Source organism: Lolium rigidum, chromosome 2, assembly GCF_022539505.1.
Source record: "Lolium rigidum isolate FL_2022 chromosome 2, APGP_CSIRO_Lrig_0.1, whole genome shotgun sequence".
Taxonomy (NCBI): domain Eukaryota; kingdom Viridiplantae; phylum Streptophyta; class Magnoliopsida; order Poales; family Poaceae; genus Lolium; species Lolium rigidum.
Genome location: NC_061509.1, coordinates 288,534,630 through 288,541,780, shown reverse-complemented (window position 1 = coordinate 288,541,780; position 7,151 = coordinate 288,534,630).

Sequence of the window (7,151 nt, the reverse complement as noted above, 5' to 3'; positions counted from 1 at the left end):
TTTAAAGAAGGCATTAAGTTGACATACTCGCTTCCCCAATCTGATTGCACCGTAACAATTTTGCGATCAAGCTTATGTTCAACGAGTTTTTGAAAGTTGACAAAAGGAGAAAGCACATCAGGATTCTTTTTGAGAAGATATATCCAAGTAAACTTATTATAATCATCAATACAACTAAGATATTAATCATGACGTCCATTAGAGGTAGGAGCGGGACCCCGTACATAAGAAAATATTAACTGAAGAGGAGCAGTAGATACACTGGTGGACAGAAGATATGGAAGTTGATGACTCTTAGCCTCTTAACATGAATCACAAATAGATTGAATACTAGAATCTCTAAAGAAAGCAAGTTTATTTTTACTAAGAATTTTCTTAACAATTGCAATCGAGGGATGATCTAGAAATCTATGTCACTTCTCATGGGATGGCTTAGAGGCAACAAAAGCTTGCTTGGCGTGCGGCGCATCGGCAATGAGCTTTGTTGATCTTACTTGGGGCATCTGGAAAATACCAAGGATGAAATAAGTGGGTAGAGGCCGCCAACACACCTCCCTCTATGAATTATTTTCTCCGTGACCTGATCCTTTGTCAAAAAGAAGAAAGGATGAAACTCAATAAAGAGTCTATTATCGTACGTGAATCGGTGAATGGAAAGGAGATTTTTTGATGCATTTGGAACATGTAAAATATGTCGAAGATGGAAATTTTGAACATGGTTATGAACTATTGAATGACCAACATGGAAAATTTCCATACCTTTCCCATTGGCGGTGTTCACCTGGTTACGTCCTCTATACTTGTCACAGACAGTAAGGTTGTTAAGCTCGCCAGTGATGTGATGCGTGGCACCGATGTCAGAATACTAGTTGGTATCGACACCATAGGAAGCAACGTTCACCTCCCTGTCCTGATATGAGTCATCATCTTCATCATCCTCAAAGCGCCACTAACAATCCTTAGCACGGTGGCCTTCTTTGTTGCATATTTGACAAGTCACCTCCTCATAGGTTCAACGACGACTGCGGCCACGGCCACGTCCTCCTCCAGCCGGAGTGCCGCGACCACCCCCTTTATTGTTATAACGAGGGAGGTCATCGCATCGATCATCACGAGAACGGCCATCACGAGCGCGATCATCAAGGTGCGAGGAGCACCCTTGCCACCACGTGCTCGGATGTAGCCACCACGTCTCATAGTGGCGTTTGCGGAACTGTCTAAGCTTCCACCTTGTGTCCTAGAGAGCATCTCATCACGCTCATCTTTGGCAAGAAACTGAGCGTACAACTCAATTACCGATATTGGTACTGTCATGAGACCAATGGCCTCAACAAGTCCACTGTATGGATGGCCTGGTCAGGCCAGAATAAAGGAGACGAGCTTTCGTCATCAGCAGGGCGCCCAGCTACAGCAAGAGAGTCAGCGAGGTTCTGCATCTTTGCAAAATACGCTGGAGTACTCATGTTTAGTTTCTTGGTGTTTGCCATGGCGATCCGTAGGTTCGTGACCTTGGAGCAACTTTGAGATGCAAACATGGCCTCCACCGCTATCCAGACATCGGCAGCGTGTTCAAGGCGGAGAACATGCTGAAGTATCTCTGGCGAGAACGAGTTTAGGAGGTAGTCAAGTAGGCGAGGACGAGTTGGTCTCAGCCAAACCATGTTTCATATGCTGGATTTGGCGCCGGCGGCTAGTCAGCATCAGATTTGTCCTGCGCCAATGTCTTTGGCGTTGCTGCATCAGTACCGTCAAGGTATCCCATCGCTTGAGCCCCTCGGATGGCCGGCAAAACCTGCACCCGCCAGAACGGGGGAGCAGAGGGTGAGCGACGCCGAGCTTGAGGACGACATCTTGAAGTGAGGATGGGTAAGGTAGTTTCGATCGTAGATTGGATCTAGAAATAGGTGGCTCCTGATACCATGTAAAACTGTGGAAGCTATTCTACTCGATGTCACATATCGAGCCGCGTGATGTTTATATACGAGATGTTTTGTGGTACCCTCGAATAAATATCAGCCATTAATTTTCGTGCATCTAATGGTCCGTAACAATTCATACTGTTGGCAAAAGGTGGACCAGTAGGATTCATACTGGTGAGGAAAATCGGCACAACAAAAAAAGTTGCGTAGACGGGCCAGGGCCCAATACCCCCTAGCCCAAGAAAATTCAGTTATTCTTGCTCGTGTGGTATCTTCCACCCAAAAAATCTAACCCTAGGTCTATCTCGTCGATGCGCCAATGAAGCCCAACTCCGTCATCCTCCTCACGTGGCCGCCGCGTCGCCGCCTCCGGAGGAAGGGGCTACTGGGACGGTAGTGGCCCTAGCGCGTTGTCCACGAACGGCGAGGAGCAACGGAGGAAGGGGCTGATGGTGGCCCTCCGGTGCGGGCTTCTTCCCCGACCTGCTACTGCACGCCGGCGACGGGTTGCCGATCGCCACGAAGCGCCTCCTCGGAGGGCCGTCATCCGCCACCCGAAGCTCGTCGACATCCATCTTCTTCCTCACTCGCAAGAAGCGCACCTGCTCCGACGGAAGGTCCTAGGTAGGAGAGTTAAGTGCGGCGTCAAGCACGACATTGGCGGCTACCATTTCCGGTGAGCGTCTAGCCAAATCCCTGCTTTGATTTCGTTACAACTATTGAATATATAAGCAAATTATCATATGAATTAATCCGAACTAATACTTGATAAATCATGACTACATAGACACCAGATGAACTAATCATGCAGATCAACAGAGTAGAAGTACATATAGCATCTAGATAAGATAAACCTATCGCATCTACTCCAAATAGCAATACTAGGAACTCTAGTAAGATCCGAAACGAGAAGGCCAAAAACATGTACCGTCTAGCATTGGCGGTAGCAGCCGCAGCAGTAGCGATGTTGGCGGCAGCATCCTGGTTGTCACCCATGTTGAGGTTGCCGAAGCGCTCCCCAAAAACCTGATTGCCCCTCACTCGTACAGGTCTACGAGAGGCAGGGTTCCGGAGGCCTACTGTCTCGCCGCTCGGTGCACACCGAAGGACGGGATGAGGAAGATGAAGGCGGTGGCGCAATGAACTGGAAAGAGGCGGTCGCATATGGTATGTGTCGTGCAGGGTAGGGTTTACGTCCGCGCTTATATAGTGCGGTTCGGGAAGATCGTGGGGCGAAGCCCACGTACGAGTCCACGATCCAGAAATACCGGAACGAAACGGCTGCGTTAACGCGTCCGTTAATGACTCGTAATTTATTACACAATTAATTTTCCCGAACAGCAAAAAGATAAGCTCGGGTCGGCGAGATTCCCGTAACCCGCGGCGCGTCGTGACGAGGCGAGGCAGGCGGTGGAGGAGGAGGGGTGCGCGAGGGCTCTCTCCTTCTCACTCACTTACTAGGACTTGAACAACCCACCTTATATACCACTCAAACTCTCTCCCAACTAGCAATGTGGTACTAAACTTTAGTCCCACCCCTTGCCATTCCCACATGGGCCAGGAGAATTTCAGAATTTGTATTGGGACATGGGCTAAGGCCCAAGGACAAATTCCAGCAATCCCCCACAAAGTCTCATTGGCACATCTAAAACCATTATTCCAGAATCATTGTTTTATATACCGGTGCACGGTGGAGACTGTTAAGTTGAACTTCCACTAAGAACTTCATATTACACTAGTTTGCAACTTGGATAGTGGACTAGGCCTTGAACTACATGTTTTCTGCGAACTAGCTTCACACAAAGCCTAGACCGATACAGGACTGCCGCGAGGCTTCCTCGCGGTGTGGAGCTTATACGTCGTACTCCAGGGCATTTCATGAGCTTATTAGAGAGCATCCAACTCTCATAGATTGCGACGTTTAACAATCAGACTCACATAGGTGTGTTCTTCAAAAGATGTTCTGCAGGACAACATCGTTGCTTGAATAAGCCACTTAGAACATATTAAGATAAATATCAACCTACCATGCAGATCAGGAGAGTATTGCATCTTCATGGAGAGGGTAAATTCAGTATAGGGATACTCTCCTCCCAGCTGACTAACAGCTTGTCTCCCAGCTCTAATTCACGGGATCTCCGATCACATAGAGTGGGTTACCACTGTAGGCAACTCATATTTTGGGTCTCGAGCCCATCTCCCTCGATGCATTCTCTATCACATTTCGTGATAGACCCTTTGTGAAAGGATCTTCCATTTGGATATAATCCAACGCAATAGCTCCGAAGTTTCTCATTTTCCAGACAGATTTCAATCTCCTCTTCACATGCCTTGATGACTTCATATTATACTTAGAACTGTTTACTTTGATGATCACATTTTGATTATCACAGTTCATAGGAATAGCGGGCATTGATTTCTCAACCACAGGTAAGTCCATCAAGAGCTCACGAAGCCACTCTGCTTCAACAGTGGGAGTGTCTAGTGTTGTGAGTTCTGCTTCCATTGTTGACCTCGTTAAGATGGTCTGCTTGCAAGACTTCCAGAAAACAGTGCCACCACCAAGTGTAAACAAATAACCACTTGTGGCCTTAGTATCGTCAACATCAGAAATCCAATTGGAATCACTATAACCCTCAAGTACCCTCGGATACCCAGTATAGTGAATACCATAGCTCGCAGTGCCTTTCAAATAGCGCAAAACTCTCTCAAGAGAATGCCAATGAACATCTCCAGGTCTTGATACAAATCGAGCCAATTTTCTTACAGCAAAAGAGATGTCAGGCCTTGTGGCGCTGGCTAAATACATAAGCGAGCCAATGATTTGAGAATATATCAATTGATCTTTAGCAACTCTCATATTCTTTTGAATTAGCATACTAGGATCATAAGGCTTTGGAGAAGACTTGCAGTTGCTATACCCGTAGCGACTCAATATCTTTTCCACATAGTGGGATTGAAGCAATGTAATCCCCACATCATCATCCTTGAGAAGCTTGATGTTTAGGATCACATCAGCTACTTCTAAGTCCTTCATCTCAAAGCAGCGAGATAGGAACTCCTTGACCTCATTAATGACAATAAGGCTGGTTCCAAATATCAATATGTCATCAACATAGAGACAAAAGATAACTCACTCGCCCCCACCATGGCGATAGTATACACACTTATCAGCTTCGTTTACAACAAAGCCTTCAGCAGTTAAGGTTCTTTCGAACTTCTCATGCCACTACTTAGGTGCTTGTTTAAGACCATACAAAGACTTCAGGAACTGACACACCTTTCCTTCTTGACCATCTACTACAAATCCATCAGGCTGCTTGATACGTCTCCAACGTATCGATAATTTCTTATGTTCCATGCTTGTTTTATGACAATACCTACATGTTTTGTTCACACTTTATGATGATTTTATGCGTTTTCCGGAACTAACCTATTGACGAGATGCCGAAGTGCCGGTTCTCGTTTTCTGCTGTTTTTGGTTTCAGAAATCCTAGTAAGGAAATATTCTCGGAATTGGACGAAATCAACGCCCAGCATCTTATAATTCCACGAAGCTTCCAGAACACCCGGGAGGGACCAGAGGAGAGCCACAGGGCCACCAGACAGTAGGCCGGCGCGGCCAAGAGGGGGGCCGCGCCCCCCTATTGTGTGGCAGCCCCGTCAGCCTTCCGACTCCGCCTCTTCGCCTATAAGAAGCCCCCTGACCTAAATCTTCGATACGAATAAGCCACGGTACGAGAAACCTTCCAGCGCCGCCGCCATCACGAAGCCAAGATCTGGGGGACAGGAGTCTCTGTTCCGGCACGCCGCCGGGACGGGGAAGTGCCCCCGGAAGGCATCTCCATCGACACCACCGCCATCTTCATCACCGCTGCTATCTCCCATGAGGAGGGAGTAGTTCTCCCTCGAGGCTAAGGGCTGTACCGGTAGCTATGTGGTTAATCTCTCTCCTATGTACTTCAATACAATGATCTCATGAGCTGCCTTACATGATTGAGATTCATATGAGCTTTGTATCACTATTCATCTATGTGCTACTCTAGTGATGTTATTAAAGTAGTCTATTCCTCCTCCATGATGTAATGGTGACAGTGTGTGCATCATGTAGTACTTGGCGTAGTTTATGATTGTGATCTCTTGTAGATTATGAAGTTAACTATTACTATGATGGTATTGATGTGATCTATTCCTCCTTTCATAGTGTGATGGTGACAGTGTGCATGCTATGTTAGTACTTGGTATAATTGTGTTGATCTATCATGCACTCTTAGGTTAATTAAATATGAATATCGATGTTGTGGAGCCTGTTAACTCCGGCATTGAGGTGCTCTTGTAGCCCTACACAATTAATGGTGTTCATCATCCAACAATAGAGTGTAGAGTGGTTTCATTATGTGATCAATGTTGAGAGTGTCCACTAGTGAAAGTATGATCCCTAGGCCTTGTTTCCAAATACTGCAATCATCGCTTGTTTACTGTTCTACTGCATCTGTACTTCCTGCAATATTACCACCATCAACTGCACGCCAGTTATAGACAGCAAGCTATTTTCTGGCGCCGTTACTACTGCTCATATTCATTCATACCACTTGTATTTCACTATCTCTTCGCCGACTAGTGCACCTATACATCTGACAAGTGTATTAGGTGTGTTGGGGACACAAGAGACTTCTTGCATTGTGGTTGCAGGGTTGCTTGAGAGGGATATCTTTGACCTCTTCCTCCCTGAGTTTGATAAACCTTGGGTGATCCACTTAAGGGAAAACTTGCTGCTGTTCTACAAACCTCTGATCTTGGAGGCCCAACACTGTCTACAGGAAAAGGAGTGTGCGTAGACATCAAGCTATTTTCTGGCGCCGTTGCCGGGGAACGAAAAGCTACACAACAGAGATTTCCTCCCTCGTCAACCACGCGCCAGTCCTGGACAGCATCAAGTATTTTCTGGCGCCGTTGCCGGGGAGGAAAGGTAAAAGGTACTCACACCCCGGATCTCGGCAACTAAGCTATTTTCCGACGCCGTTGTAAGTGCTCGAAGCTATTTCCTTTAGATCCTGCAATTGCATCTTTTTGTTTCTTGTTTATCACTAGTTTGGCATAATGGAAAGCAACTATGAGCTTTTTAATCTATTTCCTGAGTTAAGACATAAATGGTGTGTTGCAAAAATTAAAAAACCTATGGAACCTTATTTTCATGCTAATGGCAATGTAATTAGTATGAATGCTTTGAAC